Source organism: Hordeum vulgare, chromosome 7H, assembly GCF_904849725.1.
Source record: "Hordeum vulgare subsp. vulgare chromosome 7H, MorexV3_pseudomolecules_assembly, whole genome shotgun sequence".
In the NCBI taxonomy this organism is placed as follows: domain Eukaryota; kingdom Viridiplantae; phylum Streptophyta; class Magnoliopsida; order Poales; family Poaceae; genus Hordeum; species Hordeum vulgare.
In genome coordinates, this window is record NC_058524.1 from 533,496,183 (window position 1) to 533,511,654 (window position 15,472).

The following is a 15,472-nucleotide window of genomic DNA, read 5'->3' on the forward strand; positions in this document are numbered from 1 at the left end:
CAAGATCGAACCCATGACAAAGCACCTCTTCCCATTGCAAGATAAAAACGTCAAGTTGGACAAACAAAACCCAAATATCGGAGAAGAAATATGAGGCTATAATAATAAAGCATGGATATAATTTCATAGATCTGATTATAAACTCACATTTCTTTGGATCCCAACAAACACACCGCAAAACAAGAGTTACATCAAATAGATCTCCAAGAGACCATTGTATTGAGAAGCAAACCGAGAGAAAAAACCATCTAGCTACTGCCTACAGACCTGTAGGTCTGATATGAACTACTCATGCATCATCGGAGGAGCACCAATGAGGATGATGAACCCCTCCATCACTGCGTCGCCCTCCGGCAACGAGCTGGAATGGGTTGTAGATTGGATTTCGTGGCTTTTGGAACTTGCGGCGGCTGAAACGATTTTTCGTTGGTTCCCCTAGGGGCTTTGGAATATTAGGGGTATTTATAGAGCTCAGAAGTTGTGGAGGAGGTGGCCGAGGCCCCCGCGACCCACCAGGGCGCGCCCTGGTGCCTATTGGGCCACCTTGCCCTCCCTTGGTGTGCTTCCTTTCTCCTCAAATTTCCTTCTGGTCCAAAACAAATCTAGAAAAAGTTTCAAGACACTTGAAATTCATCAGATATTGATTTTCTGTGAAGGAAAAAACAAGCAAAAAATATTAACTCGCACTGGGCACTATGTTAATAGGTTAGTCCCAAAAATGTTATAAAGTTCTTATAAAATGATTGTAAAACATCCAAGAATGATAATATAAGAGCATGGAACAATTAAAAATTCTAGATACATTGGAGACGTATCAAGTATCTAGGTGCCATTAAGGTTGATTGATATGTATCATGCGTGTTATTCTAGTATGAACTCTAGGGTTGTTTGTGACATTTATAGGAATAGCCCATAAGATTGATCAGAAAGAATGACTTTGAGGTGGTTCGCTACCTACAAAATTTGTATCTTATGTTCTTTGGAGTGATTCTTTGTCGCACGTTGAGGTATGACCATATGATTCTACAATATTAGCATTGTTGAGAGATTGCAATAGTGAAAGTTTGAACCCTAGGCCTTAATTCTAAGCATTAATATATCGTTTTGCTCGCTTTTTACTACTTGTTACCTTGCTGTTTTTATTTATTCAGATTACAAAAACCTGTATCTACTATCCATACTATAGTTGCATCACCATCTCTTTGCTGAACTAGTGCACTTATACAATTTGTCATTGTATTGGGTGTGTTGGGCAAACAAAAGATTTCTTGTCTTTTATTGGAGGGTTGTCTCAGAGAGACCATCTTCATCCTACACCTCCCATGGATTGATAAACCTTAGGTCATCCACTTAAGGGAAATTTGATGTTGTCCTACAAAACTCTGCACTTGGAGTCCCAACAACGTCTACAAGAATAAAGTTTCATAGTAGACATCACCCAACAACCATCCCCGTAGAATTGACGGGCTGGTCACCGAGCATCATCGCAGAGTTGGAATCCACGTATGTCAGTGAGGTCTCCATGGACCCAAGCGAGCTCATACACCTGCAAGCACCAGCGCCTCCTCCCGTGCATGTGCTCGTGCTCGCCACTTCATGGGCCGCATCGGTCCCCGTGCACGCGCCAACACCCACCGTTCTCGTGCACGTGCGCGTGCCTGCACCCGTCACGACCCCCTCATTGTGTTGGGACACTGTTGTTGATAGCTTCCTTGTAGTGCCACTAGTTGCCGCCGCCCGGCCCCTCGTCTATCGATCGCGCGACGACTGGCTCATTGATTTGGAAGTCCGTAACATTTTGGTCTCATTTGAAGAATTGAACAACTGCGCCCCGGAACACGACATCGCCAACGTAGGACGTCCTCGCAACTGCAACTAGTTTATTTATATTGTATTTCGATCGTATGAATGTCAAGTCAAAGCTTTACTGAATGAAATCAATGGTTTGATGAGCTAAGTATTTATCTCTGAATTCACATAGAAAACAAAAACCATCATTTTTTTCTATGAATAAACACTCATAACAAACGATTTAGGTTGATTACCCATTTGCAGATCGATAGCTATGTTTCCTTCGCCCGCAAGCCAAGTGAAAAATTGGCGGGAAGGATTGGTGCAATGCGTCATTGCAAAAGTTTCTCTAATATAACACGTGTGCTTAGTACATACGATCTAGGAATATTTGCATCTATCATATTGGATAAACTACCATTTGTCAAATCGGGAACATTGGCATTTGCCGATCTAGTAACATTGGCATTTGTCAACATTGTAGCACTAACATTTGTCAAATTTTACAGGAAAAAAAATCATAATTAGGGTGCAATTTTGCAACTGAAGTGCACTAAACACGGATTTCATTCATACGTTAAGCGGTGGTGTTTGTACAAAACAGTTCAACTCGACAGCTGAACCGAACAGAAATTTCGCAATTGTTGCCAACCACGTAGGAAAATAGCTAGTTAACCTATATATACTATCTATTTATAGTACGTGGTACAATTCAACATATCTATAGTTAGATGAAATGAACAAAATAGCCCCTACATACTAGTACTATAGAGGGACTTTGTACTAATTCCAGCGCAATCGAGCATGATCATTAAGAGCAAGTGGAGGAGGAGCCTACTCATGAGTTGGTGGCGTTGTGTGTGTTGCCTGCCAGTGCTGCCCTTCGGAGCCCAAGGGGCCCCAATCGAAGCGGCAGGAATCGATGTAGATCTGCTCATTCGGCGCCTCCGCTCCGGCTTCTCCTGCGGCCACGATGTCGGTGAGCTTCTTCGCGTGCACGACCCGGCACTCTAACTCATTCTCTAGGAAGTACATGTAGCACACAAGTTTTGTGACGCAGAAGCCCGGCGGCGGTCCTTTGGCAGCCTCCACCTCCCTCTTTTGGGCCATGATGGCAGATCGCGTGATGACCCCACCACCTGACGACGGGGTCGTGTCCAAGGCGGACGACGCTGTGCTGGCGTCCTGCCGGCTGCTGGTGGGATGTCGGCCACGAGGACCACTAACAGAAGCTGCCTTGGGGCAGCAATGGTGGAGCATGTACTGGGTGTCATGCACACACCCACCATTGATGCCATGTGCACTACAGGCTTCAGAGGACTGCCACGCCGATGCGGTGAAGCCTCCCAGCTGGAGTTGTCCTATGGCGGAGTGGCTGAGTGACGAAGAACCATAAATATTATTGGTGACTGGGGGAGAAGCAAACTAGATAAGCGACGTGGAGGGAGGGAATGAACGTAATGTGGAGTTGTTGGCCGTGATAGGAGGCCAACAAGCATTGGGGATTTGGAGATTTCGCCGAGCCTCGTGGGAAGCCAGAGACATAGCATGGTTTTGAGCATGAGAACAGGCTGATCGATCCGATGCATGGCTAAAAGAGGTGCCAAGGTGTGCACTAGAATCCTCGGGTGGCAACTTGTGACAAGACGTAAGAGAGGAGGATGGGGTGATGCGCATGCATACGGGTCATCATAATAAAACGTCTGTGGTGTTAATACAGGCAAACGGTACTTCCAACATAGCGTCGATAATGATGTTATCAATCAATGACAATTGTTTGGCAGCAACCGTCTTCCCACAACACACACAACTTTTTGGGATGACCCATTTGTGTTATAATTGGTCTTCATGCACAATTCTCATGAATGAACTATTTGTCGAGTATCACTCACACCTTCTTATGCTAACTCATTTGCATTCTGCTGGATCAGCGTAAGCAGTTTATCCAAGTGAAATGTATGCCATACTTTTCACACATATGTATTTTCTTAATCTTTTGTGTTATCTTGGCTAATCACAAATGATTCCTAAGAACCAACTATATGGCATTCATCACACACGCAACTCTTTTGTGAATCGCAATTGGTGGATCAACCATCACACACAGTTCGTGTCACTAGTGACGGAACTTGAATTATACCACATGTGATAGGTGGATCACACATAGTTTCATCGAAGGGTCTGTGATTGTAGTGTTGCGTTAAACGCATCCTGTAGTAGTGTCTATACCAAATAACATGCTATCCTGCAAAAACAAGTTAGACGTCCACTAATCGGTTTGGGAAATTTTAATTCTGTGGTTTCTAGGGTTTCTGGATAACACTAGCTACCTACATCCACCACTAATGCGATAATCCTTGTTCCTGGATTAAGTTTCGGTGTGTGAGGTAGAGAGTTAATTAACAATATCTAGCTCCACACTAAACTTCTTCATTTTGCATGACCCCCTATATATCGTCACTCTTCATCACCCTCTTGTGTACGCGAAGGTTCACTATTCTTGACTACGATGAGGCCCAAAGTACTGTTCGCAGATCATGAGCGGCTAGAGCCGAGCGATAGCTAAAACTTTGTACAAAGCCACATCATGTTGTTAATCAACTAAATCAAAGAAACACATGAGGGAAGCATAGCAAGAACATCAAACCCTCACATCAATATGTGATTTAGATCGCAACCTGTATCTACTCATAAAACTGCTCATGATGCAACTCTTGGGAAACATAGTAGAAACAAAAAAAGCACTCCCATGTCCCCAGGAATAGTACTAACTACTCGCAAATCATGTTCATGTTTTAGATAAGAGGTGAATTTAATATGCCTAAGTATATAAACATTTAATCTTCCACCATGTAAACTAACTAGCATCAACTACAATATGTAATCAATACTAATAGCAATCCACATGTACCAATCTGAAGTTTAGGAACAAATATTGAATACAAGAGATGAACTAAGGTTTGAGATGAGATGGTGTTGGTGAAGATGTTGATGGAGATGAGTCCTCCCATGATGGTGGAAGTGTTGGTAGTGACGATGGCTTCGATTTCCCCCTTCCGAAGGGACGTATCCCCGATGGAATCGCTCTACCAAAGAGCTAAACTGATCTTGCCAAGGTTCCACCTCAAGAAGGTGGTGCTTTATCCCGAAAGTAATCTATTGATTTGTTTCTATGGTGAATGCCACCATATAGGAGAAGGGGGCCCCAAAATCCCATCAACGGTCCCACAAGCTCACATAGCATGCCCCGGGGTGGTATCACCTGGCTTGTGACCCACTGGCAACCCTTATCCAATGATTCTTCCTCCAGTATTTTTTATTTATTTCAAAACAATTCTTCATAAAATTTCAGGTCGTTTGGAGCCCCGCAGAATATCCATATCTACTGTAGCTTTTTCAGGTCCAGAATTCCAACTGTTGGTAATTTCCCTCTTCAGATAAATATGAAAAATTAAGAGTGAAAAGGCATAATAATTACATAGTAATTATCAAAAACATTGTAAATAACAGTTGGAAATTGATTTGCAATCTCTAGCGATAGCTAGACCAATGCTGATGACAACAAACCTTCCCTTGCAACGGCACCAGAAGAATGCTGCTAGCACTCCCCGGCAACGGACAAGAAGAATGTTGTTGATGGCCCACCAACGCATGGGTTCACAGCAGTTTTCGAGGGTAGACTATTCGACCCAATTTGTTGATAAGCCCGTCAAGAGGTGAGAGAATACTCTCGAGTATTAGCAGCTGAATTTGTCAGATTCAACCACACCTTAAAGATTAGTATCTGCGAGCACAGTAGTAACAACAAAGTAGTATGATAACAACGGTGTCAGAAACGATCTGTTGATGGCAGACTATTCCTAACGATTGTATCAATGGCGCCTCCGTTGTCGCGTTTACGGAAGTTGTCAGTTCCCGTCAACGTCCAGCGAATCAACAGTGTAGCAGGTAGCATCAGTGTAACGAGCAATAGCAGTGGCAAGGAACAGCAGTAGTGACAGCAGTAGCAAGTAGCAACAGTAGCAAGCGACAGTAGCAGCAGAGCAAGACAAGTAACAGTAGTAGCAACAGTAGTAGCAGCAGCAGAGCAAAATAAGTAACAGCAGTAGGACAAACTCGTAGGCAATGAGTCGGTGATTTGTTTGGATGATATTCATCATGCAACAGCTATAACACGGAGAGATACATGGCTAGCTCCCGTTCATCAATGTGACGTAGTCATGCATTCCGTGTGTCGTCATACGTTTTTAGGGAAAAGAACTTGCATGACACCTATTGTCCATCCCTCCCGTGGCAGCGGGGCCCAAAAGGAAACTACGGGATATTAAGGTTCTCCTTTTAATAAAGAACCGGACCAACGCATTAGCACTTGGTGAACACATGAACTACTCAAACTATGGTCATCACCGGGAGTGGTTCCGGTTACTGTCACTCCGGAGTTGCCGGATCATAACACATAGTAGGTAACTACAACTTGCAAGATCAGATCTAAAACACACATATATTGGTGACAACATAATAATTTCAGATCTAAAATCATGGCACTCGGGCCCTAGTGACAAGCATTAAGCATGGCAAAGTAGTAGCAACATCAATCTCAGAAGATAGTGGATACTAGGGATCAATCCCCATCAAAACTAACTCGATTACATGATAGATCTCATCCTACTCATCACCGCCCAGCGAGCCTATGAATAGATTACTCACGAACGGCGAAGAGCTTCATGGAATTGGGGAGGGAAGAAGGTTGATGATGACGATGGTGACGATTTCCCATCTCCGGAGCCCAAGACAGACTCTAGATCTGCCCTCCAGATGAAGAACAGGTGGTGGCGGCGCCTCCATATCGAAAACGCGACGAAAACTTCTCTTTTTTATTTTTTCTGGGACGAAAGGCAACTTATAGAGCTGGAGTTGAGGGCGGCAGGGCCGTGTGGGCCCCACAAGCCTGCCCACCGCCACCAGGGGTTGGTGGCGGAGCAGAGTCTTGTGGCCCACTAGCCCACCCCCTGAGGTGGAACTTGGCGCAGATATTTTTGATATTTTCCAAAACTGCTCCCCGTAAATTTTCAGGACGTTTGGAGAACTTTGATTTATGCACAAAAATAACACCAAGGCTATTCTGCTGAAAACAGCGTCAGTCCAGGTTAGTTCCATTCAAATCATGCAAATTAGAGTCCAAAACAAGGGCAAAAGAGTTTGGAAAATTAGATACGATGGAGACGTATCAACTCCCCCAAGCTTAAAACCTTGCTTGTCCTAAAGCAACTCAGTTGACAAACTGAGAGAGAAAGAAAAACTTTGACAAACTCTGTTTGATCTTGTTGTTGCAACTATGTCTAACTCATAACTAGAATTTCAACAAGATCACAAGTTAACCACATAAGCAAATGACACAAAGGTCTCACGGTAAACTAATATCTATGGCATATTCAGCTAACGAGCAAATAATAATGAGTTTCTAATACCAACACTTCAATCAACACAAGCATGAAGCAATATGAATAGGTGGTATCTCGCTAGCTCTTTCCGAGACCGCAAAACATAAATGCAGAGCACTTTCAAAGATCAAGGGCTGACTAAACATTGTAATTCATAGCAAGGAAGATCCAATCATAGTCATACTCAATATCAATCAAAAGCAAAGCATAAAAATGACAGAGGTGCCATCTAATTGGTGCTTATATAAGAGGAGAATGACTCGACAGGAAAATAAATAGACAGGCCCTTCGAAGAGGCAAGCATTGATTTGCAGCGGTGCCAGAGCTCAAGCTTTGAAAACAGAGATAATAATTTTGGGTGGCATGCTTTCATTGTCAACGCAAGGACCAATAGTTCTCAATATCTTCCATGCTACTCATGCTATAGGCGGTTCCCAAACAGAAAAGTAAAGTTTTAAGTCCCCCACCACCAATCAATCACACTCCACGGCTAGCCGAATCCTCGGGTACCGTCCATACTAACATCAATCCGGGGGGAGTCTTGTTTTACAGTTATGTTTTCGATTTAAGCGTGGAACTGGGCATTCCAAATACCGTCCCCTTTCTCGTGAATGACTGTGAATAAACACATGTCGAGGATAACACTCCTAGCATGGAAGATACCAATAGCTCTCTGTCACCACATGAGCGGTACGGGCATGCAGAATAGATTATTTCTTGAAGGTTTAGAGAATGGCACATGCAAATTTACTTGGAACGGCAGGTAGATACCGCAAATAGGTAGGTATGGTGGACTCTCATGGAAAAACTTTTGGGTTTATGGAAGTGGATGCACAAGCAGTATTCTGCTTAGTACAAGTGAAGGCTAGCAAAAGACTGGGAAGCGACCAACTAGAGAGTGACAACAGTCATCAAGATGCAAATAGTTTGACTAACATTGAATGCAAGCATGAACAGGATATAAATCACCATGAACACGAACATCATAGAGGCTATGTTGATTTTGTTTCAACTAGATGCATGAATATGTGCCAAGTCAAGCCACTTGAAACATTCAAAGGTGAATACCATCCTATCATACTACATCATAGTCATCTCAAAATCTATGTTGGCATTCAAGACAAACCATTATAAGCTCTCAGCTAAATAAGCATGGCATCAGAAACTATGATCTCTAAGTTGTCATTGCAAACATGGTTCTCTCACAACAAAGCTAAATCTGGGTCGACAATCAGTCATATTTACAAAAACAAATAGATAGAGTTCATACCAGCTTTTCAGTCTCAGTCACTTCATCATATATCATCATTGTTGCCTTTCATTTGTACGATCGAATGATGTGAACAATAATAAGCGCATTGGACTAAGATGAATCTGCAGGCAAACACAAAGGAGAAGACAAAGTAATATGGCTCTTTGAAAGCTAAACAGGTAAGCATGCAAGAACCACTAAGCATTGTAACCAACATCTTCTACCTTGACACAAAGAAAAAGAAAACTATTTACACAGGAAATCTCCCAACAAGCAAAAGAAGAAAGAAAAATCTTTTTGGGTTTTCTCAAAAGGACACAAAACAAGAAAACAAGAAAACAAAAAGAAACTAGCATGGATAATACAGTGGCAAAGTGTAAACATCGGCTAACAAAGTGAAAGCATAAGCATGAATGTAAAGTCGGTGAGAACACGTACTCCCCCAAGCTTAGGCTTTTGGCCTAGCTTGGTCTACTCCCAAGGTGGGAAATAACTAGCTCCGGGATACTCGGGAGCAGACTGTGGATGCCACTGCTGTGTGAGCTCCTCTGGATCCCACTGATAAACTAGCGTCTGGTACTCGACTGGCGGCTCGGGCAAGGGCGCCTGTGGTTGGGCCAAGCCCCAATATGCGTAGATGTCCGCGGGCATAATAGTGTACCTGCCTGCATGAAGATCACACAAAGAAGGAGCAAGCAAAGTAATTGTCTCTCGAGTACCCTGACTAAACACCAGGTTATAAATCATCCATCTACTAGCATCTCTATCTAGAAAATCATGGCGAACCATGCTGTCATAATCCAGATATCTCTCATGGAGAAGCATCTCTCCTTCCACTCCCAGTCTAATCTGTATCTCAAAGTGTCTGGCAAGACGGGTAGCGTAGATACCTCCATAGACGACACCTTCAGAACGGTTCAGGTTCAACCGTTGAGCTACTATAGCGCCCAAGCTATAAGTCTTATCGTTATAAAGGCCTTTGCGCAAAACGCAAGGTATGGAGAACTAAGTGATCCAGCCTCCCCACGGCCAATCAAACATTTTCCCACAAATAGTGAGAAGTACCGAAGCACAGGAAAATGTATGCTAGCAATTCTAGCGCGAGACACTCCTCTCTCCTCTCCAACAGCAATAGAACCAATGAAATCCTCCAAGTCCCGTGGACGAGGGTCACGGATATCCCCAACATAAGGTATTTGCATACATTACAAAAGTCCTGCAACGTCATGCACTGGGGAACATCGTATATCATGAACTCAACCATGGGATGATTCTTCCTCGGATAAAAGTTGAAGCTTGAACGAAAATATTGGTGAGGAGGAGATATTGTGGGCACTTATCTTCAACGAACGCAGTAAGACCTGCATTCTCCACCAAGTAATAAAAGTCTTCATAAAGTCCGGCAGTGCGCAAAATTCATCACTTGGCCACTCGCACGCTCGAACTTCTGTGACTCAAGGGACTACGCGTTTGGGGTTGTTCTTTTCATCCTCCTTGTGGTTACAGCTTGAAGAGCCTCTCAAGAACCTCCTCATCTTTTCCTTTTTCTAGCTCTGAAAAATTCTGAAATTTTTAGAGACTTCGAAAGGAAAGTGAATAAGGTTAACCCAACTTGTAGAAACTACTCCCACTAGTGCCTAGAGACCGTATCACGCGCTAAAACTACTTGGGACCAGCTAAAATCAACATTTCTAGCTCAAGAACAGGGTCACCAAGGTAGCAAGAATACACGAAGGATAAAGCTCTAGAGCAAAAACTATTTGGACCAATGCAGGAGTCACTTACCAAGGAGTAATTTCCCCAAAATGGTTCGGAGAATGGTGCTTTAAGCAAGGAGATCGAAAATCACAGCCAAATGAGCCAGAACACGGGTTTGACCTGCGAAACAATTTTTTCTAGAGGTGGAAGAAGAGGCTGGGAGCTCGAATGACTAGAGGGGGTGCTTGTGGGCCCCACAAGCTTGCACCCCGGCACCAGGGGGATAGGTGGCGGTGGCAGGGCTTGTGGCCCCCAGGCCAGCTCTCAAGCCCACAAATTTTCAAAAATTCCAGAAAAAATCATACTAAATTTTCAAGACCATCGGAGAACTTTTATTTTCGAGGTATTTTTCTCCGGGACGCTAAAACAGAAAACAGGAAAAACTAAACTAATTCTATCATTTTTCTTCTAAGCAACAGAAAAATAAAGCTCAAAACAGAGGTATGTGACTCTTTGATTCATCCGTTTCATGGTCATCGAAAGAAATCCATCAATGGGATTGATCAAGTCCTTATGACAAAACCTTCTCGAATCACAAGAGGGAATGGAGAATTTTCGAATAGCCACTAAGTCACCTCAATGGGGATATGTATCGCCCCAACAAACAAATCATACTTCATCTTGACACGAGGAATAGGGCATTCAAAGCTCCCAATAAGAACTGACGAAGTCTTTTCGATAGCATTGATGCAATGTACTGGATATCGTTTCTTCGGGAAGTGCAGTGTGTGCTCATTACAGTTGACGTGGAAAGTGACATTGCCTTTGTTGCAATCTATAACAGCCCCTACAGTGTTTAAAAAGGGTCTTCCGAGGATGATAGCCATGGCATCGTCCTCGGAATATCCAAGATAACAAAGTCTGTTAAGATAGTGGTATTAGCAACCACAACAGGCACATCCTCGCAAACGCCGATAGGGAAAGGAGTTGATTTGTTAGCCATTTGCAGAGAAATTTCAGTGGGTGTCAACTTATCCAACTCAAGTCTACGATAAAGAGAGAGTGGCATAACACTAACACCGGCTCCAAGGTCACATAAGGCAGTTCTTACATAGTTTCCTTTAATGGAGCAAGGTATAGTGGGCACTCCGGGATCACCAAGTTTCTTAGGAGTTCCACCTTTAAAAGTGTAATTGGCAAGCATGGTGGAGATCTCAAGATCTGGTATCTTCCGTTTATTAGTCATGATATCTTTCATGTACTTGGCATACGGAGTCATCTTGAGCATATCAGTTAACCGCATCTGCAGAACGACGGGTCTTATCATCTCAACGAAGCGCTCAAAATCCTCATCATCTTTTTTCTTGGATGGATTAGGAGGGAAGGGCATAGGTCTGTGAACCCATGGCTCCTTTTCTTTACCATGCTTCCTAGCAGTGAAGTCATTCTTGTCGTATTTCTTAGGTTGTGGATTATCAGGATTAACCGTAGGTTCAATCTCCACATCCTCATCATTGCTAGGCTGAGCATTATTATGAACATCACTGTCCACATTGTCACGAGGTTCATGTTCATCACCTGATTGTGTTTCTGCATCACACGCATAAATATCATTAGGTTCTTCAGGTGTGACAGTATTTGGTGAACTGGTGTTCAGGTTTCTATCATCCTTCTTCATCTCCTTAGGATGACTGGGTGTATCAACATTGATTCCTTGAGAATTTTGATCAATTCTCTTAGGATGACCTTCAGGATACAAAGGTTCCTGAGTCATTTTGCCTCCTCTAGAAATGACTCTCACAGAGTTGTCATTTAATTCATTGAGCAAGTGATTCTGAGCTTTAAGTACTTGTTCTACCTGAGTAGTAATCATAGAGGCATGTTTACTCAGAAGCTTCAGAGCATTGACATTTCTGTCTACACAAGCGCTTAAATGGCTAGGCATACGAGCACTTTGTTCCAAATGTCTGCTAACATAATCATTGAAACTCTGTTGTTTGGCAACAAAGTTGTCAAATTCATCAAAGCATAGGCTAGCAGGTTTATCAGAAGGAATATCACTCTCATCAATCCTACGCAGAGAATTCACTTCTACTACCTGTATCGGGTTATCGAGACCATGGATCTCTTCGATAGATTTTTGACACCTTCGGATCTAATGCCTTTCTCTTGCATAGATTTCTTGGCTTCTTGCATATCTTCGGGACTGAGGAATAGAATACCTCTTTTCTTAGGAGTTGGCTTAGGAGGTGGTTCGGGAATAGTCCAAGCATTATCGTTGATCAAGAGGTTATTCAGTAGGGTCTCAACTTGTTCTACAGTTCGTTCTCTAAAAACACAACTGGCAGAACTATCTAGGTGGTCTCTAGAGGCATCGGTAAGTCCGTTATAGAGGATAACAAGTATCTCGTTCTTCTTAAGAGGGTGATCAGGCAAAGCATTCTGTAGATGGACGAGCCTCTCCCAAGCTTGTGGAAGACTCTCTTCTTGGAGTTGAGCAAAGTTGTATATTTCCTGCAAGGCAGCTTGCTTCTTACGGGAGGGAAATATTTCTCACAGAAGTAATAGACCATCTCCTGGGGACTACGCACACATCCAGGAGCAAGAGAGGTGAACCAGACTTTATAGTCATCCTTTAGAGAGAAAGGAAATAGCTTAAGGATATAGTAGTGGCGGATCTTCTCCTCATTAGTGAAAAGGTTGGCTATTTCGGATAGTTTGGCAAGATGGGCTATGACCGTCTCAGACTCATAACCGTGAAAAGGATCAGATTCGACTAGAGAGAGTATCTCAGGGTCGACAGAGAATTCATAATCCTTATCGATGACAAAGATAGGCGAAGTGGCAAACTTCGGGTCATTTTTCATCCTAGCTTCCCGAGAATTTTCCTTCCACTTGAGAAGTAATTTCTCAGCATCATAGGCATCCTTACACGCAAGAAAATCCTCAGCTATCTCTCCCTCCATAACGTAACCATCAGGTATATCAGGCAATTCATATCTAGGAGAGCTAGATCTAGCAGGAGCAAAAGCAGGTTTTATCTCAATGGTATCAGTAGTTTCAGAAGCATCACGAGCATTGGCAGTAACTCTAGCAATATGAGCATCAAGGAATACTCCTAGTGGAATATAAGGCAAAGGAGTATCTCTAGCAATATCAAGCATAGCATCATCAGGCAAAATAGCACCTCTAGCATCATCAGGCAAAGCAGTCTCAAGCATAGCATCTCTAGCAGTATCAGGCATAGTATCAAGCATAGTATCATCAGGCATAGTATCAAGCATAGTATCAAGCATAGCATCTCTAGCAGTATCAGGCATAGTATCAAGCATAGCATCTCTAGCAGTAGTATCACAAGCATCATCAAGCACAGGCGACATATCAAGATTTCTAGCAGGAGGTGATGTCGCAAACTTACTCATAACTGAAGGTGAATCAAGTGCAGAGCTAGATAGCAATTCCTTACCTCCCCTCGTAGTTGAGGGCAAGACTTTGGTCTTCGGATCCTTCAGATTCTTCATAGTGATCAGCAGATATAAATCCCAAGTAACTCAGAGAATATAGCAATACCTCCCCGGCAACGGCGCCAGAAAAATGCTGATTTGCAATCTCTGGCGATAGTTAGACGAATGCTGATGACAACAAACCTTCCATTACAACGGCACCAGAAGAATGCTGCTAGCACTCCTGGGCAACGGAACTAGAAGAATGTTGTTGATGGCCCACCAACGCGTGGGTTCGCAGCAGTTTTCGAGGGTAGAGTATTCGACCCAATTTGTTGATAAGCCCGTCCGGAGGTGAGATAATACTCTCGAGTATTAGCAGCTGAATTTGCTAGATTCAACCACACCTGAAAGATTAGTATCTGCAAGCACAGTAGTAACAACAAAGTAGTATGATAACAACGGTGTCAGAAACGATCTGTTGACGGCAGACTATTCCTAACGATTGTATCAATGGCGCCTCCGTTGCCGCGTTGACGGAAGTTGTCAGTTCCCGTCAACGTCCAGCGAATCAACAATGTAGCAGTTAGCAGCAGTGTAACGAGCAATAGCAGTGGCAAGGAACAGCAGTAGTGACAGCAGTAGCAAGTAGCAACAGTAGCAAGCGACAGTAGCACCAGAGCAAGACGAGTAACATAAGTAGCAACAGTAGTAGCAGCAGCAGAGCAAAACAAGTAACAACAGCAGTAGGACAAACGCGTAGGCAATGGGTCGGTGATTTGTTTGGATGATATTCATCATGCAACAGCTATAACACGGAGTGATATGTGGCTAGCTCTCGTTCGTCAATGTGATGTAGGCATGCATTTCGTGTGTCGTCATACGTGCTTAGGGAAAAGAACTTGCATGACATCTATTGTCCATCCCTCCCGTATCAGCGGGGTCCAAAAGGAAACTACGGGATATTAAGGTTCTCCTCTTAATAAAGAACCGGACCAACGCATTAGCACTTGGTGAACACATGAACTCCTCAAACTATGGTCATCACCGGGACTGGTTCCGGTTACTGTCACTCCGGGGTTGCCGGATCATAACACATAGTAGGTAACTACAACTTGCAAGATCGTACCTGAAACACACATATATTGGTGACAACATAATAATTTCAGATCTGAAATCATGGCACTCGGGCCCTGGTGACAAGCATTAAGCATGGCAAAGTAGTAGCAATATCAATCTCAAAAATAGTGGATACTAGGGATCAATCCCCATCAAAACTAACTCGATTACATGATAGATATCATCCTACACATCACGCCCAGCGAGCCTACGAATAGATTACTCACGAACGACGAAGAGCTTCAAGGAATTGGAGAGGGAAGACGGTTGATGATGACAATGGCGACGATTTCCCCTCTCCGGAGCCCAAGACGGACTCTAGATCTGCCCTCCAGATGAACAACAGGTGGTGGCGGCACCTCCGTATCGAAAACGCGATGAAAACTTCTCTTTTTTATTTTTTCTGGGATGAAAGGCAACTTATAGAGCTAGAGTTGGGGGCGGCAGGGCCGTGTGGGCCCCAAAAGCCTGCCCACCGCCACCAGGGGGTGGTGGCGGAGCAGGGGCTTGTGGCCCACTGGCCCACCCCCTGAGGTGGAACTTGGCGCAGATTTTTTTGATATTTTCCAAAACTGCTCGCCGTAAATTTTTAAGACGTTTGGAGAACTTTGATTTCTGCACAAAAATAACACCAAGGCAATTCTGCTGAAAACAGCGTGAGTCCAGGTTAGTTCCATTCAATTCATGCAAATTAGAGTCCAAAACAAGGGCAAAAGAGTTTGGAAAAG